Raw genomic sequence first — 24797 nt, 5'->3', positions numbered from 1 at the left:
AGCTGAATGAGCTTTAAGGTCCCTTCCAACTCTAACCAGCTATGCGAGATACTTTTTTAAACTATGATTGTGCTCAGAAAGCGACTTTGATAGTAGTAGCTTAATTCTTGAAATTCAGGTGAGCAAGAAATGAGCATACGCTTGCTTCAAATCAAAATGCATAAGCACAAAGGAACACAGAAAGTTTACTCAGACAGCTGCAATTACAGCTTTTCTTATTTGTGTGTATTAATGTAATGGTTTTCAATCTCGTGTGCGTGCAGTAAATATAACCAAACAGATCTTGACTAACAAAATTACTCACATATAGTTCAGAAACGAAATTATTCATCTTCACTTCTTGTCTGCTAATGCTTGTTTCTGAGCCAGTATGATGAGAATATACACCTTACCTTCGATAATTGTTTGTATTATACATGCTTGTTCTGTTCACAGCTATTGTTTTTTTTTACATGGTGTGATTTAATCTAAAAGCCGAAGAAGTGCATAGGAATTAAACTAGTAGGAGTCTAATGGAATATCCCCCAATTTCGTGGAATCTTTGAATTCTTTTAATTTCATTTAAAATGTTGATGTGGTATGGTTTAGCTTTTTCTATTATTTTTCTATTTATTTTTGAGTTCTCCATAAGAAAGAAAGTATTGAGCTAATTTTTACTCTAAAAATAAAAAGCTACATATGTTTCACTTTTGTACTTTTAACATAGGTACCTATTACATAAATATTGCATAATCAGCACTTTTGTTATTCTTATTTCTGCATTGAATTAGTATCAGTATTGCAATATAGATTTTTTTGCTCGGTAGTTTTGCACTTGCAAGGATAATGTCTGTTTGAGACAACTGGAAATTTTGAGTTGTGTGGCAAGACCAACAACTGCCTGCTTTCTATTACAGTGTTTTCACTTGAGCACACTTTTATGGCTGTGTGAGGAGTGATAACGTTGCTTTAAATGTCTGATAGATTTATAGAGTGCTGCTGAACAGTTAAAATGATCCTAGTCAGATGCACCTTCTCCCATACGAGCTGCACTGTGTGTGTAGACAGGTGTGAAGCACTTACCTCTGAGAAGCACTAGCCATCTGCTGATTCAGCTCTTGTTTCAGTGTGTTGGTAGATGAGATGGGCTGAGCTTGGAGGAGCAGATTTCACCCTGTCCAAGGATGAAAGGAATTAATGACAAAGCTGCTAAGCAGGGAGCTTTAATTTTGATTCTGTGCTGCATCCACAAACTTTCTGCTGTTTAGTCTTTCTGTGCTGAGTTCTTGCATCAGTTGGAAGTCAAAATACAGGATGTGAGGAACTCAATTTTACCCTCCTTTATTTCTGATTACTAACCTCCTTTCTAGCTTAAATCTCTGGATTTAGTAAATTCTCATCTGAGAGCAAGCTGGGAGTTTAATGTTTTGTGGACCTAGATATTGTACTATGAGTATTTGAAGTTTCTGGTTAATTTTTTTTTGTAATGTTAACATGTACATTTTTTTAGTGTGCATATATCCAGGTCTTGCTTCTTACAGTAAAAACCTTGGCCTTTAAAAGACCACATAAAAATTCCCTTGTAACTACAAAATTATATTTACTATACTTCAAGATAATCACCAAGATATCCTAGTTTAGAATACAGGCTAAAGGATGCTGCATTCTCACCACTTTGATTCACCATTGTGATTCTTTGAATCACCACTGTGATTCTCACCACAATGATTTTTGTAGTACGAAAGTAAAGAGTTGGGCCCCGAATAGTAATGCATATTTCTTAATGATGCTTTTCTCAGTGTTCTGTTTGTATAATTCTGGTAGCACATTCCTATCATGTTTTTGAAAACATACATTCTCATGGAATTGCATAGATGATCATCCAGGGAGATACAGAATAGTATAGTTTCTACTGTATATGTCTGACACCTCTTTGCTTATAGGCCATTTCCTTGCTTTTGTGGTAGTTATCCCATTTTGAATGCTGAAATGTTGATACCATTTTTATGGCTGCTCAAGTGGCAGGCTTTCTTCTTGCTTTGGCAAAGCTGAAACTGATGCTGAAAAGGCAGATGTGGTCTCTGGAAGAGATGTGTAGAAAAGGTAAGCCTCAAAATATGCTGTAATGTTGCTTTTAAAATCTCTGAAAAACAGAAACAGTTTGAAATGGATTATAGTCTCTTGTTCTTAAAAGTCAGAACACTCAAGATAAAGAATATTCTGTCACAAAGCAGTTAATCTAAAAACAGTGCTGTCACATTGCTTGTGAGACACCAAGTTAAGTAACATGTTTAATCATTCATCATATGATATTCTCATAATTTCCACTAGCATGGGTGAAATTTAATGTATGTATTTTTTAAATTGGATATCTTTGTAAACAGAATGATATAAATGGTGCCAAGCAAATGTTTCACAATCAAGTTGAAAGCATGTAATTACTTAATGCTGTTTAGTAATCAGTAATTTAGTAATGCTTTTTAGGAGCACCCCATGACAGAGGATAGGGAAATACTTAAGATACAGCTGTAGAATTATAAGCATCAGTAGATCCTTAAGTAATCTTAGTATTATTCAGTTGACAGTTTCCCTCTAAAGACTAATTCTTACTGTAATTTATTAATAATCTTGAAGATACAATGGATCTCCTTTGATAAAAGGATTTTGTAATTATTTTGTTTTAAGCAGCCCTAGAATGATCTTTAAATTCAGGTATTGTAAGTAAAGTGTATTCAAGTTCTTCTGCCTTTGTACCCACTTCCTTGTAGTTGTGAATTTTGATTTTCACACTGGCGGCACCTTCAGCTAGAATGACATTTAAAAAGAGGTAGATTCTTTTTTTCCCCAACTAAAACGTGGCCAGCTTTATTGAGGCTGATGAATCTGTCAGGGACGTAACAGATTAGGGTTTGCAGGGAGCACTGATGGGCACCCTAACTACAACAAATAGATTACATTAAGAAGTATGATTGTGAATGGCAGAAATAATGAGTTCTTAGAATTTCTATAAAGCCTTTCATTCCCATACTCCTGATTTCTGGACCAGCATTAATTCCTGGTAGTTAACCATCACAAAAGCTTTTTGAAATAATAGTTATTGTTATCCTTATTTTATAGATTGTTTAATAGCTGGAATTCCTCCAGAGTCACACTTGTGTAACTGAGATAAGAATTTCTCCCACAATCTACCGTTGGCCTTGAACTAACATACAGTTCTTAGCTTGAGCAAGTTATGGAAAATAGACTGTTTCAGAAAAGAAAATGTGAAACAAAGATCTACTCTGTCATGAAATATCCTTTGGATTCATTTTGGGTGTCGTTTGTTAGTTTCCTTTCAAAAGAAGAGATGGGAATGGGAGAGTAAGTGCATCCAGAAGAGAATGAGTCAGCCAGAACTGTTTTCTCTCAGCTTTACTATTGATGATAGTCGCCCTTAACCACCCTGAGTGCCTAGGGCTACAATCCAGAACAATTATCCTGCTAAAATTACAGGTATGAAATGGAATAGAGACAAAGCCAACATGGACAACAGGAAAAAAACCTTCAAAAGCTGCCATGTTTGGTGCCTCTTCAAAGGGCCTAGGGAGAAAGACAGCAAGAAAAAAAAAAGAAAAGGGGGGAAGGCGAAGATAACTTTAACTTAGTTAAGGGGTTTGGTTTCCTACTTTCATTTTAGGCCAGTAAAACCCCTGACACTGTTTGTGTCTGTGATACTCCTCAAGGAAAGATAGGCAGAATGCTTTCTGGACCTGTGCAAACCTTCCACCTGTGGATATCTGTCCCATCAATTTCCTTCTGGCACAGAACTGGTCAATTGAGCACTGAGCACACAGAAAACTGCGACAGCTTGCACAGAGCAAGATGGATTCCCCTTCCGTGCTTTGGTACTCATCTTTTGCTGGGTATTGGAAGTCCCTGACAGACTTGAACACATGATGCATTTGCTTTCTCTTTAGGGCCTTCTTACAAATCTTTTCAACACTGTTATAGTATATCTACTTCTATGGAAGTATACATAGGTAGTCTGCATATCAGCATTTCTACAGAGCTCAAAATGTTTGTTTTTTCCTTTTGCTTTTAGTACACTGTGACTGTTGGTGTTGCTGGATAATAAAATTTATGTGAGCTATAGCACCACCTCCTGTCCAAAGTTGGGCTTTGTGGAGAATCGACAGTAAGCTGAGTTCTCTTAAAAGTGACATTTTTTTTTCTTTATGAAGCAGAATGCAGAGGATGTGAACTTTTATTCCTTTCAGTTGACTTTTTCTTCCTGTGTTTTACAATACGAATTTCAGAAATACCAAGTCTGTTTTAACAGGATAATGTTCTCATGGGCTTTTTTGCTAATGTAAATTGCATTAAGAAAGTTAGCAGCTGGTGCTGCTTCAAGAAAAAACAGCACAAAATGTTCCTCTCAAATGACTTTTATTAATAAGCTCAGTGTTTACGATGATTTGCATAAGGACTGTAGAGACTGTTGCAGAGAAAATTACTTGCGAAGCTCTGGCCTTCATGGCTTTAAAGTGTTTTAGGAGCAATAGCTGTTCTGGCTTTGCACATCACCTAGTCTTGGCAATGGTAATCTAAACTCTGTTAGTTTGCCAAGGCCTTGCAAGATTACTTATGTACACATGCAAAATGAGCTGTTTACACAGCTGTAGCCATGGAAAACAAATTTTGCTCTAAGGCAAGACTACTTTTTATTTTAGGCAGTATTTCCTAACTTTCTCTCCCTCTGAAACAGATAATGGATTTAATCCATACACAATGTTAAGTAAGGTATGAGCACTATAAGACAAACATGAAGGGATTGCTGAGTAGGCAGATGACTCTGTAGACAGAAATGTATTTGAAGATTTGAATGAAGTGCAGGAAAGCGCAAAAATTTATATATTACCCTGTATGTAATATAGCCCTAAATCTGTAGTCCATAAGGGATGCAAACTTCTAACTGAGAGCAAAATTTTGTTTGTTTTTGGGAGCATATACAACTGGAATGAGATACTAAAAGCTGAAGATCTGTTTGCTTTAACTTATGGCTGTTTCTGCAGGCACACACACCTAAAACTGCTCCATCTGTAGCAACAACAGGTTTACAGATGCCATCCCATATATTTTTGTAGGATTTAGTGGTTTTGGGCAAGAATGTAGTGAGATCTTGAGGGTTAAGGATGTAAGCAAAGAAATTTGATTCCTGAGTGTAGGGAAAACCAATAAACTTTCCATATAATTAAGTCCTATTTCATCTCCCTAAGTGATCCCTTTCTCTTTTCAAAGCAGCCAGGAGATGGCAGGGCAGGTGCCATCCTTGGGCTCCCTCTGGAGGCTTTCCTTTGTGAATTGCCACACACGACAAAGCTAAAACATGACTGGTGTTATCTAGGCCCAGTTTCTGGCTCTGCCAGAGTAAACTGTTCAATATGATCACAGAATCCACTAGGAGACCATCCTAATGTGTAAAAGGACTTAGCAGAAACAGACACTATGCCTATTCTTCTGCTGCTTTTGAAATTACTAATAAGGAACATCTGATCCATTTATAGAATATCTGTCTAGTACTGACAGTGGCAGTGTGCATCAGAAGTGCATAATGACCTTTCCTGAATACACATAATACAACGGGATTTGGCTCCAAGTACATTAATTCCAAGTGATACTGATCAGCTTTGGCCCGTGCATGAATCCTCAATACCAAAGGTTAGAAATTAAATCAGGTATAGGGTAGATAACAAGTGTTACATGGGCAACAGCTATGTGAACTATTCAGTTGGCAGGAGAATAAATGAAACAAACCCCTACAGTCCCCAAAATCCCCAAAAGGTTCATCTTAATTCAAATCTTCTCACAAACCTAGGTTAAAGCCTAGCCAGGAAGGACCACAATAAGCTGATGTGAACATGCTGCATGTAGTAATCACTAGAACTGTTGCAGGAAGAATGTTGCACCCTGTTCCTGCTAGCTCCTCACTTTAAATATGTGTGAAAATGCTCTAGGAAATGCAAGAAATGTGACAAGGATGAAAGTAAACATTTTGATCTAAGAAACATCAGTGTAACTCCCTCAGATGTTGTTGCCTTGCTTTACTCAGGAAGGTAGTGTCTTAATGCTAGAAAGCAGTGTTTTTATCCTAGGAACTAGCTAAACAATTTCTGTCCTTTTCCAAGCCTGGGGCTCAAATGATGCATTCTGTGGTTGGAAATGCTAACCTGAAGGACACCTGCCTGCTATTAGCTATCTGATCATATAACTTTGGTTGTATGTGCAAAGAGCTGGATTTTAGGACTTTAGTTGATACTTTTTTTTTTTTTGCCTACTCACTTAATTTTTCTTTAGAGAGGATGAATGGGACCTCTGACAATCTATTTGTTTATTTGGCAACCAGGGTTTAAGGATGGGAGAGAGTTAAAAAAGGAGATTTCCTTTAGATTCCTGAGACCCATGAGTCAGGATGTCCATGAGCAAAGGTTATATAAACTAATAGATTAGAACAAGATTTAGTTGCATAAACATTGTTAGTGCATTTCAATCTGTCACAGAGTCAACCCTGCAGATTATTGCAGGCAGAGCTAGCCTGGGGCTTACAGTCCATCTCACTGGACTGCCTCTGGCAGTGGATACACTTGAAATAGCATTATTCCCTTGCTGTGGGGCTGCTCTGAAATCTGTGTACTACTTTTTTGGTCTTATTTGTACGAGCCTTATTTAATATATAGTGCTGGTGCTCTCAGCCTGTGTCTAATTTGGAATGTCACCCTGGTATATTGGTTGCATAATAATTTTGTCTCTGTTTCATTTAACTAAGGGTTATGCCTCTTATGAGAGTGGTCCGATATAGTCAGCCACGGGGACTAAATCCAAATCCTCTGCAAATTCTCCCAACTTTTCTGAAGCCTCTGAACTTTGTCTCTCTTTCTTCCACCATACTCTCTGCCCAGCATATCCTGGATGAGCACCCAGCTCATCTGAGAGAAGTCAGAGAGTTCAGTGTAGGCAGTCTCCCGCTGCATGGGGCAGAAATGGGAATGGGTAGACTTCTGAAGCATTTGTCCAGGGAAAGGGAGGCTGGATTAGGAATGTTGTGTGTGCTGGAGTCAGTCCACAGGCCCATGGGGCCAGTGGGCAATTATATTATGACATTTGTGATCTAAATTGCTTGGGAATTTTCCAGGTCATACAGCAAAAAACCTTATTGGAACTGCAGAGCTGCGCTTTTTGAAAGTGCATCAGGGTCAGAAATCAGGCTGCAGTACTTTCCTCTTGTGCAGTGTTTTCCTTGTTCTTCTCCCAACTTCTCGCTGATAACCTTTCTCATTTTATACCCTTGAATTGAGGCAGCACAAAATTTAAGTCTTTGTTTAGCTGCTTGACTCCCATTAAGTGGTGCTGTCTCTACAGCAGGCTTTGTTCATAGCACTCTAACCTAGGCCCCAGCTATGGTCTAGAGAAGACTCCACTACTTTTGTTTCCATTTGTTATCCATAGACCAAATCACTTTTTTGAATCCCAGCATTTGCAAGCATAAACTAAGGAGGTTTAGTATATACATGAATGTGTTTTTGAAAAGAGTTCAGATCCAAATTTGCGAGAGTGTCTTGGTGGGTAAGTCACGCAGGACAGAATTACTGGAGACTTCCTGAAGTGTAACATTTTTGTACTGGTTTTGGTTTACTTGGTTTTGCTGGGGGTTTTTTTGTTGTTTTTTTTTGTGTGTGTTTTCTGGGAGTCCTGCCAGCTTGCATCCTTTCCAGTTGAGAGTAATGGAACACTAGCAATGAAATGCAGAGCGAAGCTAAACATGTGATTAAAGGGCCAAAGCCCTTATTCCATGAAAGGCAGCTTAAAGCTACCCCAAAACTGGCTTGAAAGGTTGATTTTGGGTTTTTTTTTAGTGCAATTATTGCTCTTGCGACTGGGTATTGAGCAACAGTAGAGAACAGGGGAGACATTCTGGTGATTGTGCATGGGAGGAAGTGAGATCTGGGAAAGCAGAAGTGAGAGCAGAGTGCACATGTGATAGTCCCTTGATTTAAGATGGGATTTAAGGTTTCATGTCATGAAATCTTTGGTTTATAACAAAAAATGCTCATAAGAGGGATCTTGTTTGCTTTCTTCATAATCAGCTGTTGTTTGCTTATCAAATGAATAGAACAACAAAAAAAATAGTGCTGTGTAGAGATTTGCTAAGTCTTTGAAATATATGAGATTGCTCATGTCAGCGTGCTGCCTTGCAAGCTGCCACAGCAAAATAAAGGCAAAAGATCTGGCCTGCTTTGTTGAGAAAGCTGCTCTTAAATCCAAGATGAAAAAGAAGGGAGATGACACAGCTCCAAACCACCGGCTTTCACAGTACTAAAAAGCCTCACAGCTTTCAAAAAGATTAATCCCACAAAGAAGAGTACTACATCTATGTTGCTCCTTGACAAAAGTCATGTCAGTAGTGTTACGGCATTATTCCCAGGAAAGGTGAATGTAGATGACCTGGCAAATTTCATAACAAATTTGTGAAACAAACAGATGAGATAAACCCAAACAAATCATCTTCCTTTCCACAGAAAAACAAAACTGCAGAATAGAGGCTTATTCATAGACTGTACTTACTATAATTGGGCTGTCTAACCAGCAGTTATCTTCTCCCAGGCAGAAGAAGCAGAAGTTGTCATGCTACTTGCTATATATAAACCCCCTCTACAGAGTGTTTATAAACAAATGAGTTCAACAGACATTTTAGAGGCATGGCCCATAAACTAAGGGAATGATATCTGTGTATATATCAAAAGGCAGGAAAGATGGTAGTGAACAGGGGAAGTTCGGGTTGGAAATAAGGAAGCAGTTCTTTACTGTGAGGGTGGTGAGGCACTGGAATGGGTTGCCCAAAAAGCAGTAAATGCTCCATCCCTGGTAGTGTTCAAGGCCAGGTTGGACGGGCTCTTGGGTGACATGGTTTAGTGTGAGGTGTCCCTGCCCATGGCAGGGGGGGTGGAACCAGATGACCTTAAGGTCCTTTCCTACCCAAACCATTCTATGATTTTTATGTCAAATGGAAGGTGATGGTCAGTTTTATGTTTTCAAATAATCTTGGGTGCATTTGACTTGCCTGAAGCATGTGTGAAAACTAGCTCCTATATTGGACTGACTGGAATTATTTTGGGTATCTGAGCATAGGCAAAAACTGCAAACCTGCCACTGCATACAGGATGCCAATTTCAATGAGGAGCTAGCTGTGTCTAGGGTGGAGAGCTTCTGACTTGTTATAGGAGTAGCAGAAGTTAAGTTTGGCTATGGTGCATTAGTTGGTATCTTACAGGCTCTCTCAGACTGCGCTAAAGTGCTGTTACTCTTCAGAAACACTCAAAAGTCCTTTTCAGTGGTGATATCCAAGACCTGATCCAAATTGACTATGGCAGATATCATTCAGGCAAGTGAGCAGTGTTACCCAGGAGACAGCATATTGTTCCTGGAGGGCTATATTATTGTGGTTGACTAGAACCTATTCCAGAAATGCATTAAGTTAAAATCGGCCTGGTTGCAGGTGCAGTTTCACTGCCTTAAGTGGCTTTGAATCAACAGACAGCAAATATCAGCCTTCCAGGGTTTGCATACAGAGCCCCCAGAGAGAAACGTATGAACTAATTGCAAGCAGCGTTTTATTGAGTCAGCTCAGAAAGAAATGTGCACTTGCAGCAGAGCACATTCTCACTGGGGGCACTTGAATCTGCCTCCTCCAAGAGCTTGCGAGGTTTGAGGCTGATGGAGGAGTTCAGCAAGCACAGTCTGGGCAGGTCCAAATCCCCTCACCTGCAATGAAAATGTTACTGTGAATGACAGCAGTTCAGGCAGTCTAAGAAAAGGGTTATAAACGGGAAGGGGTGAGAGGAGGGCTTCAGTACAAGTTTTTAGGTCTCACAGGGAGAAACGAAGAGATCAGGATGGTTTTCCCACCCCGTACCCTCTTCTGAAGTGGGGTAGCTGGTCAACATGTGGTCAGTGAATTTTAGATTAGACAAAGAGTGTCTGGGGTAGGACTGGGTTTCTCTTCTCTTGAATGTGGAAGCCCTGGTTGCCTGGATGGAGGCTGTGGTGGCAAAAACTGGCCTGTGGGTCTGGCAGCTCTGCAGCCATGCCCCTCGGCAGAGCCAACTGCCCTTTCTCACATGATGTGACTCAAAGTCATGGGGCTGGTGGCTTGCTTATGATCTTCAAGCACCCAAATCAGTAAATAGTCATTTTGAACTCTTGTTTCCATGGCTGGACATAGGACTATAATTTCATTAAACTAAACACATTCTCACATGTTTAAACCCTGGGTGGAGTTCATGGGAAACATGAATGCTAGTCAGGCTGAGTAACAGTGGCAGAACTGTTCTGCAAAAATGCCATCGAAAAACAGTGTGTCCCTTCTTCCCAACAGAAATCCATCAACATTGTCTGGATTTAGCCTAATATATCTGTAGGCTATTGACTTTTCAGTTTCCTTTAACTGTCAACTTTGTTAAAGAAAAATACACGATAAATTCTTCAAATTTGGATTTGAGACATCTCTACACCTTTTCTCATTAAATGCAAAATGAAAAAGCTGTATGGCAATCATTATTATGGATGCTCAGATGAGGTGTACTTATACCACCTGTTGAGGTGTGAGTTGGTCACCAGTATCATAGAATGAACTAGGTTGGAAAAGACCTTTAAGATCATCAAGTCCAACCGTTACCTCAGGACTGCCAAGTCCACCACTAAGCCATGTCACTGAGGGCGTCTACACGTTTTTTGAACACTTCCAGGGATGGCGTGTAAGCGCATTTTGATGCTCCTAGTGAAAATAGTTAACCTTGTTGGACATACCGAACCCAGAACAAGAGAGCTATGGAACTTCCTCCTGTAGAGGGTTTAAAGAAAAAGAGAAATGCAATATTATCCTTACATTGTATCTATTGTATGTTCTTTGGCAAACTGGGACAAATTTGGAAGATGCATTTGGCTGGAAGAGTTGTACACTGAGTTGTCACAAGTGGCCACTGGCGCCCATAGAACGATGCTGTAATAGCCACAAGTGCCAGGGCTGTGTCTCAGCACAACAGCCAAAGGTCTTTTGCTGGAATAAGAAAGGAGGCAAAATGCTGTGGAGTTGTCTTTTACCTGCAGCACCATTGTAGTCCTATACCACTGTGCAGAGAGTCCCTTGGATATGATCCTGGTCCACCAGAAATGCTGATAAGAACGCTCTGGAAGGGATGGTTCAAGGAACTTCTGTTTCTGGCCTCGCAGGAAGGATGCACAAGGTCAGCACAAACAGCTGATTTCAAGTCCCTGCTCTGCTTCATTGCTGTAATGAACATAGCAAGTCAAATAAAGCAGCTGGAAAGATGCTGCTGATGCATGCATGGTTGTTAACCCCTGAAATGCTTCTTGACCTGTAGCCTGAGGGAGTAATTGCTCAGTGAGTGTGTGGGGATGCTCCTCTTAGGAGCAAAGCCTGAAAGCACATAGAACATAACTGGGTTTGTAGCCCATTTTGAAGACTTGGGGAACAATACCATGTCCCTAAAAGCACCAGGAAGGGGGCTTTGGTCCCCATCTCCCAGCTGACCTAGGTGTGATGAGAGGGCAGGAGGGAAGACTTAGGAACAAAGTGAGAATGTGTTCTAAATGCTTTACTTGGAAAAAAATGAATTCTTTCCTGAACAGAAAGAAAGAGGACTTGAAGGTGTTTATTTCAGATGCTTTAGCATCCTTCTGCTTGCCCCATCAGAGATCTAACTAGCCTGCCTTGTGTGAAGGCCAGACAGACATAAAAGCAGCTCAAAATGCAGAGGCAAGAGGTGGTACTTGGGAAAGGACTTAGTGTAGTAAGTGATGAAGGTGAGCGAAAGGGGAGATTTCTTACAGAAATGGGCCGCCATGAATGGGGACAAGATTCCGTTGGCCACATCTGTCCTTAATGTCCCCAATACACCGTAGGTCTCAAGGTGGCTTAAAGGAACCTGGATGCTCAACAACAGCACCCTCGAGACCCTGCCAGTGCAACTCGGGTGAGCTCCTATGTCAAGCTGAGGGCAAGGGCATGGAGCTGCCCTCACACTTGTGTGCAGTGAGGGCCAGACTGGCTGCAGCCTCCTGCACATTGAGGATCCCCCATGGGGCACAGTAGCATAGTGGTGCAGGTGGCCACACTTAGGTGGGGGGGCAGCGCATCCAGGAGTGCCTGTGCCAGGTTTTAGGAGGGTGGGACTGACTGTGGGACTGTGGCCAGGTGTAGGACCCATGGGAGGGCAACGAAGGCCACAGCTGCAGACACTGATGTGTGTGCTGATACGTATTTAATGTCACTTTGGTTCAACTAAGATGTGTTTCAGTAAGCAGAAACAGGTTCTGGAAAATGACTTGCCAAGAGAAAATTTGTTCTAAATTGTGTCCTGTCCATGACACACTAGACAGCTATCTGCAGTGTACTGGGTTTTATTTCATTGCTCCCTGCTTAGAACAGTCCCACTCTTTTCAGTCCTTTGGGATGTCCTTGTTCCCAGTCCATCCCTAGACAACTGATGCATTCTGCTTTGGTTTGGTTTTGTTTTGGAGGTGGGAGGGGAGGTGTTATTGTTTGTTTATTTTTCCTGATTACTCCAGATTGCCAGAAGCAATGGGTGTTTCTTACTGATTTCACGTTTACATGAGGTTAGAAATTGAGCTCATCCAGGGTGGTTTGGCCCAGGCATCAGTTCTTTTGTATGCCTTTTATAATTTTCCCTTTTCCCTTATAATTTCTATTCCTCCCCCTCTGCTCCTCCTCTTCCTGCCCCTCTTTGCCTCCCCTCCCTCTGCCTCCCTGGCGGCATTGCCAGCTCTGCACAGGCCCAGTTCTTCTAATTAGATGAAGCCACAGGATTATCTCTCTCCCTCCCTGCTAGGCTCCATTTTATTTCCTTTCCAGCCAAGGCAGGAGGCAGGAAGGGGCGTCACGTCTAGGCAGAGAAAGACCCATCTCCCGGTTTCCTGCCTTCGATGCTTTCTAACAATCCCTCCTCCTTCCCCTTATCATATGCTCACCTTGGTGTCAACAGCATCAGGCGGATCAGGAAGCCCAGTCTCCAGAGGAAATCTGAACTCTTTTGGCTTTCATTCTCCTCAGATTTCTGAGCATCTATTTTAAATACCCTCCAAGTAACTTGGACAGGGAAGCTGGATGTGCAACCTCTGATAGGGGCGAGGTAAGGACCACGGAAGGCACGTATTGCCCGTTCTCTTGTCTCCTGTAAGGACACCGAATCCTCTCCATTTTGCCAGCAGGTCTTTGAGAGTAACAAAGCAGATGAGGGAAAGGGAGAGGAGCTGCACAGAGACAGACCCAGGCTTCTGTAAGTGCTGTGTTGGCAGCAGGGGGTTGATAGCTGGGCTGAAAAGCCCAGGAAATTGTAGTTTTCTCTTTTAGTAAATGATAGGAACTATGGCTGTGAGCTTTAATTGAATTTAATGTAGTTCTGCAGAAGGTGGTGGTTTTATGCTGGTGACTTCCACTTAAATGTATATTTGTCTTTTAGCAAGTGTTTCTAGAATATGTCATTGTTTCTCCGGAGGAGAAAAACCCCCATAATCCCATTTGTCTTTATTTATCTGCACACCTGCAAGCTTATGAAGATGCTTTTCAATTATCTTTTGTATGTATGTTGGATTTTTTATATTGGAAGAAAAAGAGAGTAAATTGTATCGCTTCAAATTGTTACCTTTTAGTACTTATCTGCCACAGAATGGATTTCCTTGTTTTTAATACCATGTGTATCATGTTTTTTAAATTCCTAAAAAGTTAATATCCAACACTAGAGAAAAATTAGGAATATTTCAGTACCCTCTGCATATCAGCTTAGTTTTACACTCTTCTTTCCTAGATAAATGATCAACCACTATTTAGAATGACTGATAAAATTTTCTGTTGAACAAAAACATGTCTTTTGCAAAGTCAATTATTTGATTTGGTTTGGCTTTTTATTGTCATTAGAATAAATGTTTTCAGAAACCATAGTAGAAGAGTGTTTTGTGCATATATTGTAGCTTATAACCTCCTATGATCAAAAGTAAGAATTCGTGCTGTTGCACTCCTGGATTTTAGGGGAAGAGGTTTAAAAAGGAGGGGGAGAGCAAGCAATTATTTCTGTTTAGAGCATTCCAGTCATGAAAGGTGACTGGAAAGATAGCCATTGGGTGAATATATTTTGTAAGCTGTTGATTTTGTGCATAAATAAGATGGACCATATGAAAATCAAAATCTACTTCTTTTTCCAGTGACTCATGCTTCAAAGTAATCATTTGATACAAAAACATCAGTGGCTTGCACCAAGACATTGAGTAAACCTTGCAAATAGTTATTTGCATGCTTAAGGTTAAGCATTTGTCTGAATGTTTGCAGGGCCTAGACTGCAATATGATCCGAGTACAAAGACCTCTGCATGGAGTCTTTGTGTAAAAGAATGACGTTTAGGGAAGGTTTCATTTGTGAGGGTGGATTAGATGAGGACTTCATGTTTTCATGTCATGCTCAGTTACTCTGTAGAACACTGTTCTCTGCTTATGGGGTTTTGCTGATTTTTACCATCCAGACATCTTGACTGTACTCCAGAGAGAGCTGCAATTGCAGTTTAGTTTAACTGACAATTAACTAGGGCTGCATAAAAAAGAAGGGCAATAAACTGCATATAGCTTTGTGATATCTGAGCTGGTTTATAATACCAGATGTGATAATTCCCAATTAGATAACCATACCAAATCCACATTTTTCCTTCCATAGTAAACTATTCATATGCAAAATGCACTTGAAAAATATGGCTGTATTCAGGAGGATGGAACAGGCACAAATTGTTATTGATGATCGTTATACTTCTCAAGTTTTTAAGGGCAATGACTAAGAGTATCTTGGTAGCTTTAAAACACTTCAGATGAGCAGAGGTATTTGCTGTACCAGTGAGGTAATGTTATACCTGTCTGCAGCTGTTTAGTGCTGCAAAATCCTCTTCCTTCTTCAGCAGCTCTGGGTAGTGAAGAGGCTGAATTCTCCATTCCTTTCTCCTATAGTTAATGTTTTAAAATGAGGATGGAGTATACTTGATTGGTCCTTTGTATTTGGATATTGCAGGCTGTTAAACAATTTGCAGGAGAATACAGCCTAGGAAAGATGCTTTCAGAGGCTCAAGAGCTAGACAGAGAGTTGCTAATGGTCTTTATTAATTTTCTTTGTTCTATAAGTATTTTTTTCAGTGAATCAGAAAAAATAGAACTTTTGTTGTTATCATACGCCATAGCTATAGTGTTGCAAGGGACCCTCAAGTCATCGAGCAATTCTCTTATTTCCTAAAAGAAACACAAGTTTGTATCTTTGGTAGATGTATGTGACGTTTTATTGCTTGTGAAGGGTCCCAAACCCTTCTGGTCTAAGTGACTGTGAGCAGCACTGTAGGGTTCATGGGCACTGGCGTTTCGTTAATTCTTGCAGTTTCATTATACAGTAATGATTTTTTTTAACTGGTGTAAACTGTAAAGCTGTATGCATGTACAGTGTCGTATGTGAAAACTCTTCTCTTTGGGCTGTTAAATTCTGGGAGGTCTGAATCATCCAAACTCTTAAAAGTAATTTTTTCGCTTGGGGAAGGGCAGGGGCTGTTTCAGTGGTGAGAGAGATACCTTTTCTGTGAAAGCAAAAAGGGGGAATGAAAGTAAATGTTGGAGAACAGTGGTTGGGAATATTTGCACAAGGGGTACAAAGAGAAGGCAGTGCAGTGAGACGTATTAAATGAGCCATTCTCTGGTTAACACCATTTGATGTGATATTTCTTATGTCTGCCTTTAAAACTGCTGAATGAATCTAAAGCTATACAGCTGATAGTTTGTATGTGTTTTAAGAACTGTCCTTCAGGAGTGTTCTCTGATTAGTGGATGGTAGGGAGGAAGATGGTTTGTCTCCTTTACAAAAGCTGTTGAAGTTCTTCAGAATAAAGTTCCACTCTAGAGAAATTGTCTTTAGCAAAAGGAACCACAGAAAAGTCACTTTGGGGCTGCATAGATAGAGATACTAAAAACATGGGAATAGGAACAAGCTAACTAAATTAGATTGGTATCAGTCAGGTCTTTGCTAGCCTGATGTTGAGTATAAGCATTAATCACACAAATTACATCCAAGCGTCATTCTGCACCAGAGAAGCATCATAAGAAAGATCACCTTTCAACTGGCCTGTTGTTGTGTGCATCTTTAAAGTAGTATGTCTCCCACAATGATGGCTTAACTCTTGTGCAGCGTGGATTCAGTACAAGATAGAGAAAGGAGCAGGAGTATTTCTCCATCTGCAGAATATTTACTAATTAAGCTTTAGCAAGGGCACACCTGAGTGTGCAAATGAAGATTGAGCTGTTGTAAGACTTCCATTTGACTGCAGAGCTTTACTGTTGTAAAAAGTGCGTAACAGTGACGGAACCCAGTTCATCTGAGCTGAATTGAAAGATTCGACTTCCTTTTCAGTTCAAACTAAGCAAACCTGACTTAGAAATTGGAGGGCTGATGAATGCACAAAGCCACCCTAACTATTAAAAACTGGATTTTATAGGGTTTTTTATTGACTTTTAAAATTATTTCTTTCTGCGTAGAATCTGCTGGCAACTAAAGTGTTTCTGACTGAGCAGGGTAGATAAGTACATCTTGAAATGTTGTCAAGGAAAAAGATACATCTTGTTTTAGCTTTGTCTGCCACTGTAACTGGTTATAAAGCTTTGCTCCCAGTTGGTGTCAACATTTAGCCTAAGGGAGTGAGTCTTTCTGGGAAGAGGCTGGGTGCATCAGGCTCAGCTCTGCTCTTTTGTTCACCTCCTTCCAGTCAGCACAGGCTGCACGCATGCTAACTGTCCGTAGACTCACACAGCCAGTGTGACAGAGCTTTAGGTGTCAGATACATGTTCACTTGTCTGCGTGGAGTGTCTCCTTGCCCTCATATTCAAAAGTAACTAACTACAGCGCTGAATCCTGAAGTTAAAGCTAGGATATCCATAGGGCATGGAGGCTAAGCCAAGCTGAGTTCATATCTTCCCTCTAACTCTTTTTATTAAGCTTTCAAGCAAACAGCAAAAACAATGATTTGAGTATTTTCTACGAGACCACAGGAATTTACACATGGATATTTTAATCACTTAACTGGTTTTGGTGGAGTTTGTTAGATGTGCAAACTGTCGGTCTCTTGTGAAGATTGCAGTAATATGTAGTTGTACGCTCTCGCTGTGAGATGGGAAGCAAGCCCTAAGCGGGCTTTTGGTTTTCTGTATGATTTTTAAGTTCTGTGATTCATACATTTGCAAGCTTTGGCCTCTGATGGGTAGAGGCTTGCTGAGTGAGCTACGACTATGTGTTTTTGTGGAGTTCCACATCAATAGGTTTGCTCTGGGAGTAGTCTGTTCAGAACTGAAGAGTGGACTCAGAAAGGGAGCTCTGAGGGGATGAGTCGTTCAGTATATGACTGAGCCTGTCCTCTCCAGATTGGTACATGTGATGAAATAGGATTTGATCCTCTGCTTTGAAGAGGAAAGGGTTCGCTCTCTGAAATAAATCCAAATGTATGTAAATCACTGGAAATTTCGTGTGTTGAAGCTTAATTCCTACAGAATTATAAAATGTTTTTCTCACAGGACTTCTGTGCTGCCAGTGGATATCAGTAGCCAACAATTCTTAATGACATAAACCCGGCAGCTGAATTAACAGTTTCATTTTGCATAATTCTGCCCTGCTTAAACCAGAAAGGCAATTATATTAATGTACCACTTCTGTAGGCACACACTATTCACTGTAAGCATGATTCTAGGTCAGTGTTCCCTCAGCTGCTGAAAACAGCTGATTAAATGACCAGTCTTCTGACTGAAGAGATGAGCTTTAAAGTGAGCTGTCAAATACTAGCAGTGAGCATCAAATGTGACTGTGCAATATCTCATCTTTTAGCTCTCTGGCTTCTCAACAATTTATTTACAGCCCCATGTGAATTCTCCTTTCTGGGAATTCAATTAGAGTTGTCATTAAAATAATCTCCTTTGGTTCATCCTTCTCAGGCTCTTCTCTTCTGGGACTCTCATTTTATCCTTTTTCATTTTAGAATTTAGAGTTCCCAGCTCTTCTTTCCTGGCTCAGGCTCTAACACAGCTGTGGGCTGCCCCTGCTGTTTCTTAAAACTGAATGCTCATCCTTTTTGTATGACTCTTTTTATACTGTTGGGATAATTTAGCCTTGAGGTGAATGTATCAGCAAACGCTTGAATCTGTTCACTTTCTGACATGGCTACGATTATATTATCCCCTGGTAAGGTGACTGGTAACCAGGCTACCCATGGTAACTTCAGTATTTGGGGGAAGAGGTCTCTGCTTGGGTCCTCAGTAAGGAGATAGCTGAGGTTCATTAATGCTCAATAAAAAGGGGACTCGCTGTTTTTCATTTTGTTGTCAATCAATGCAAGGAGATGCCTGTCTAGAATGCTCAGCTTTGGATAGGGAAAAGCCTGATGGACAAAGTTATAATTAACAGAAATGAAAGAAAAGCTGTGACAAGTTAGTTTATCCGGACATAAACCACACGATCTATGCTTTTGCTGTGCTGCACACTGAGTGTCATAACTTCTGTCGTGTTTTCTGGCTCGTCAAATATACTTCTCTTCCTACAAGTGAATTATGATCCCAGTGATATGCACCACTGTCACCAGTGCTTCTAGTGGTGCAGAACTGAAAATCAATTCCATTCATTTGCATACACAGTATGTTCTTGTCTGCTGTGTGCTTCTGATGGTGTTTGTAGATGCCCAGATCAGTCTGCCCTGTAGATCTGTCTGATACTTGGATGTACAAGATGACCCAAAATATTTACAAGAAGGCATTAGCAGATTGAACTGAACCAAGGCATAGTCAATTTATAATGCTATTCCAAAATGGAAAGCCTAAAGGAAGATGATGGATTAAAGGTTAAGTAACTGAGGTCTCAACCTGATTCCATACTAATCTGGTTGCATTGATATAGTTGTATTTACAGAATTTAGAGAAATTCCTTGATGTTCCCTGATGAGTGATACCTTTTCCCCTACTGTAACTCCTCTATTTCTTCCTTTCCCTTATAGCTCACCAAAATAAAATAACAATTAAAACCACCAAAACCCTCCTAATCCCAGACACTTGAATCTCTAAGCTTTTTACCATGGCTAATCCTGTTTTGCCAATGCCTTTCAAGTGGTTTGGCTCCCCCGCCCAACAGTAGATGTTAGTGATTACTGTTAGTGGACTATTTCTTTCAGTGGGGTGTAGTTAGGGACGGGCCATAGGGTCTCATAATACTAGCATGTCAATCTTTGTGTAAGCGCAACATGGATCTTTCTTTTTTGTGCAAGTTACCAGTAATTCTTAGTGTGGGCAAGCAGGAACAAAGTTTGACTGTATTCTATTTTATTTATTTACTTATGGTGATATGACCCTCTTTAAAATGAGTAGAGCTGTAAAAAGAAATGAATGCCATATTAGCTGATATACCTTTTTATGTCACTTTACCCCAGTAAACATCTATCTTAGAAGTTCAGTTGTAGATGCCAGTAAGGAAGACACGTTGCTTAAAAAGCCAGGCCCGAAGAGAACACAGTGTGAATATGCTGCACTGCTTCTGGTACGCAAGACAACTTGGCTGCATAGGCAGCAATTCAGTTATTTCTGTGTGTGCCATCTTGTGTCCCAGGCAGGTGTCAGCGGTGTTTATGGTAAGTGACAGCTGCCCCTTGGGTTGTAATTAAAGTTCTGTCATTTTAATCAGAAACTGCTCTTGTCTGTTCAAATTTATAACCATTGCATTTGTAGTAAGATATTTATTAAATAAAGTTAAGGACCTACATATAGTAGCCTTCTATTCAAGTAAAACTTGTAATAAATAACTTGATTATATATTATTTATATATTAATTAAATAACTTAATTAACATCACATCATTATTGAATAAAACATGGATGAGTTTGTTGTGGAGTTTGGTGCTATTGGCAAAATTGTGTGTATGTTTTATGAAGCTGATTGATTACTGCACAGGTTACCAAGTACTGATACACAGGGGGGCCAGAATGTTGCAAATGAAGGAGTGAATTCTGGGCAAAGACCTTGCAAACCCCTTAATATTGCATGTCTTCTCAAAAAGCACTAGTGCTCACCATGAAGGGTCCTGGTCAGTACCTGAAATTAGCAGTCATCATCTGAAAATTTGGTATGGATCAAGTCACCTAACTTCCAAATTTCACACGTGCATAGCAATGCTCTCACCTCTGAAACTGGCTCTGATTCTGTCACTTATTTTGCAGCCAGATGCTGGTTTGAAAGCATAAAATGAAATATATGAAGAAAAAAATATTTTATATATATTGTATGATCAGCAAAGTGAAGAAGGGTGAAACAGCCTGCAGTCACTGTTGCAGGTCTTGTTGATTTATGGACTGACCATCATGGTTATATGAAGCAAAAATAAACTGTGTAAAACTTACTTAGAAAAGTAAGTCTCTGGCCTTGCGTGTATTTTTTCTAGTAAATAGTATTAAATTTTAAATGCAATTTCTCTTTGTCTCTTCCCAAATTCTGCAACTAATTTGTACCGTTTAATGTGTTAGGTAATTCACAGTGCATCATAATGTGTTTAGTTACTGTAGGCACAGAGTGCTTACAAAAGAGCACATGTGGTGTAGTGTGACTTGCTCTGTTATGGTGCAGATTTTTGCTTGAGTTAGTACTTAAAAAGTTCTTTCCTGGGGTAAAGGATGCAGCAGCTGTGTTACTTTTATGGCATTTTGTATTTTCTTTACTTGGAGGAAATGCAAGCTTGGCTGTACGTATTCTGTTATTAACACATTGTCTTATGTTAATATCGCATACTACTATCCTCATTACGAAAACTATGAGTTCTTTTGTGAATATTATGTTTATCATGCCACTCTTTTGAAGCCTGGCTATGCAGGGAAGAAAGCAATCACTAGCATATACATAAAGGAGGAACTAAGTGCGATCATACCGAAATATCACACGGTATTGTTATATTACATGAAAACATGCTCTGTATATTGATATGATTGCAGGGAATTATTCCGTTTGATATCCATTTGTGTTTGTTGCCAAAATTGTAATCAAAAGTACATGCATAGAAGACAAAAATACTGAAGAACTTTGGAATCATCATTAATTTACCAGTGGATGTCTTTCAGCGGACAACACACATGACATTTAATATTTTGAGACTAAATTCACTACTGCGTTAAATAGGTCGCAACTTTAATCATAAGTCATAGCAAAATACACATTTGTTGCTTTAAAGTAGTTCAGTGGAATTAGTGAAAGCTGCCTAGATCCCCTCATAAGCTATCTGAAGCTAAGCCAAAAATAGTGGATGTTAATTCCATTTCTATCCTAATCCTTTCTCTGCTTGACTAACGATTTTCTATATATTCATAGCAGGGTATCTGCCTCAAAGTTCATGTTTTCTTGTTCATGTATTTAGGTGCAGGTTTCCTTTGGATTTCCAAATGAAAATCTCTCAGATCAACTCAAAATCTACAATGGGTATTTTTTAATAAAATATCCATTTGAATATTTAAAAAAAAAGAATATTTTTAATTTTTTTTTTTTTTTAATAAAATACCCAAACTACTTTCCTAGAAGTTAGGTCTTTACTTTTTAAAAAGCAAAGTTTAAGCAAAGTAGTCTTCTCCCCCAACATGAGAAAAAAAGTTGTTTCAGGTCTCTAAGTATCAAATGAGTCAGCTGTGTTTATTGTATCCAGGTTTCACATGGGTAATCCATTTCTGATTAGCTGATTCACAAACTACAATGGCATTGCACAGCTGTGAAATCAGGCAGGTTCTGCGTCTTGTGGCTGGGTTGAGGGTTTTGTGGTTGTTTCTTAAGAAGCTTGTCACACCATTCTCAGTACCTGCCCCCAGCCCCTCTGTGGTATATATGTATTGGTATAACCATCCAGACACTTCTGCTTTCTGCTCCTTCTCAGAAGTCATCAGCTGGATGCAGTCTGCATGAGCTCATGTAGGAAGTACAGCACCTCTAGCATGTGTTCATGCAGTGTCGTGTCTTTTCTGTAGGGGTGTCTATTTGTGTACCTTGGGGAATCAGTGCCAACATTGCATGTGTGAAACGCAGAGTCTGGGAAGGTGAGTATGGGATTACATGCCGTTTCCAAAGTTTTAGGAAGAAAGGCCCTGTGCGTGCAGGTTTGCTCTGAGTTTATGCGCACTACTGAATTTGTGGCTCTGCAGAGGGGAGTGGTCTTCTGTTTCCTCCCTATGCTGACATTGGTGATTGGTGTGGCTGGACTGATGATTTGATGTAGTGAGTGGGAGCTGAACCAGTTTAAAAACAACCAACCAGCCAACCAACCAACAGGCTGATGCAGTACGTGGCAGACCTGTGTGCTCACTTACGCTACTGTGAAATGCCATGGTGACATTTGGCTGCAGGAGAGGTGAGGAAAGGTCAGGTCTACCAGACATCGATTTGTTCTGCAGGCGTCTCTCCATGCAGAGCTCTACGTGCGCAAGTCCAGCTCAGAATCCTGCCTCTGCCGCGTGGGCATAATGGGCTGGTGGTGAAAGAGCTCTTAGGTCTTTCCAGAGTGGGTAAAAGGAACAGGGAATGGAAGGGGAAAGCGACACATGGTCTGTGGGGAAATGTTCAGGGTGTCTGGGAAAATGTAACTTTGGATTTCAACACAATAGGAAAGTGCATTATTCTGAAGGAAGCTGATTCATCATGTTTGAATGGGGCTTTGTTGATTTTTTTCTTACTTCCCCCCATCTTTAACTATGTCCTAAAGCGTCAGGTGAGATGCTGTTTTACTTAACTGGTAATTGTTCCCATTGTTTTTAAAGCCCAGAAGTCACAGGGTAATTGTTAGAATTACGCTAGCATGGAATACTGGTCTATCCAAGTAAAGATGTTCAAATACTGTTCATAGTTGCTGGTTATAATGTTATATATATATTTGTACATGTGTAATATACATGTGGCATTGGCCCATGTTTGGTCTTGATTTCAGCTGCAGTTGGAGTCTATGTGAGTGGGGCAAAAATAAATCTCTTCAAAATTCTCTTTGAAGGTTTCATTGCAAACATTACAATGAAAGTTGTTTTCTGTTATGTCATCATGTTTGGACTGTGTCGTTTATCTGAATATGTTTCTTCACATTCAGGTGATGGATCAATCTCAAATTGCATCACTTCTTCCAGTTACAGAGGTTTCTGCAGCAATGCTACATGAAGAAAGCAAATAGAGGCATTGGTGTCTGTGTATACACACATATTTGAATCTTGTAAACTTTGTGAGAGAGCTCTTTGAAGTTTTTGCAGCCTTATGCCATCTGTTTGAAGCTTCCTTTCAGCTGAGACTCAGTATTTGTGACTGAGGATTTCCATTAGTAAATGTTGTTTCATCCCAATCTGTGAGAGCCTTTGTAGGTATTATCTTCTAAAGAGATTAAATTTAAGATCTTCACCTTGCAGACAGCTATACTCTGGTGTCTAATCCTACTGATTCCTATGTGGCAGACTATACCCATATGTGTAAGTGGCTGCAGGATAGATAAGACTGGAGGAGATGAGTGAAATGTTTTAAAACTGTCACTTTCCCAGTTCTTGCTTCTCTTCAAAATGTTGAGTGAGATTTTATAAGGGCTTCTGAAAAACATGCAAAAATACATGGCAAAAAGTGGTTGCTTTTGACTGCAGCTGCACTCAGCAATGCCTCCCACCTAGGAATCACAGAATCTGAAATTCCATTCCTGGAAGAAAAGATGCTTTTGTGTTGTCCTTAGATGCCACCATAGTGGAGTCCTATGGGCCAGAGAGGCTGCGTGGTTTACAGAGCAGGCTTGGTGAAGAGTCTGTAATGAGTTTAACTCCTAATTGAACCAGCACATATAAAAGAGGGGAAACTGCCTTTTTCTGCAAACTCTAATGCTAGAGGATATTTCTGCCAATACCAAGTCCCTAGTACACAGCCCACAGTGAGAAGCTTCTCAAAGAAGTGATTGCAAATATTGTTATTTTTTCATCGTCTTACTCAATTTAGTTTCATTATGGAATACAGCGCAAATGGATTTTAGGTGATAGGAAAATTGCAACCTGAAATATTGGCTTGCCAAAGTTAGCAACAAAAATGGAATTACAAGCGTAAGCATTGCTAACTGTAAGGCTCAGCAGTAGAGCTGCTTGGTTTGTGGATGGAGTACAAGGCATGCTCTTTATTGGTTACGTGGGTAGATGACTCTTTGAGCCTGTAAGCATCATATTAAAAGTATCACATATTAAAAGCTTCTCACTCATAGGTTTGGATGCGAGCCCTAGCAGTCACTTGGTCTCTTGGTGTTCTGAGTGAATGCTCCTGTTTACAGAGTGCTTTTGTCCACCACATGTACACACCTTTCCAGTTCCACACATTCATTTTTAGTTTAGCGATCCAGTTCACAAGAAATTGTGAAGGTTTCTGTAGGAGTCGTGCTAGGAAGGCAGAATGCACATGAGGGAAAGCTCTCTAAAACGAGGAATTGTGGCTTCCGCTGTACTGCACAACAAAATATCCAGTAGTACTTGAGCTGGAAGCGATGAATAAATGCTCTACATTTTTCTGTTCAACAGAATGGGCTCTTTTACGAAAGAGTTATATGTGTATGTGTTGACAGATACAGATATATGAGCATATTAAAATAACTCAGTTACACAAATGTTGCATGACCTCTGTGACACCAAGGGAATGTGTGTAGTCAAACAATGGAAGATCTGATTTGATCAACAAAA

The 24797-nt window shown here is 40.0% G+C and overlaps 1 protein-coding gene across 5 annotated transcripts in view; it reads left to right on the top strand.

The window, feature by feature from the left end:
• The window catches only part of GPRIN2 (G protein regulated inducer of neurite outgrowth 2), a 29973-nt gene that overhangs the window by 2960 nt on the left and 2216 nt on the right, over positions 1-24797 (top strand). Inside the window, exons 1-2 of one of the 5 annotated variants that reach the window (XR_008973797.1) lie at positions 1844-2082; positions 4061-4421. The exons of 2 other annotated variants lie outside the window; for them this stretch is intronic. The gene's annotated coding sequence lies outside the window, so the exon portion shown is untranslated. Of the gene's footprint in view, positions 1-1843; positions 2083-4060; positions 4422-12786; positions 13329-24797 lie in introns of those variants that run through there. 2 more of the 5 variants (XM_057421604.1, XM_057421605.1) reach the window with 2 other exon arrangements.

This window comes from Pezoporus wallicus, unplaced genomic scaffold, assembly GCF_028554395.1.
Source record: "Pezoporus wallicus isolate ANWC-B61680 ecotype Strahan unplaced genomic scaffold, APGP_CSIRO_Pwel_v1 contig_4816, whole genome shotgun sequence".
Classification (NCBI taxonomy): domain Eukaryota; kingdom Metazoa; phylum Chordata; class Aves; order Psittaciformes; family Psittacidae; genus Pezoporus; species Pezoporus wallicus.
The sequence above is the reverse complement of the archived record's forward strand: the minus strand, read 5'-3'. Positions and strand labels throughout refer to the sequence as shown.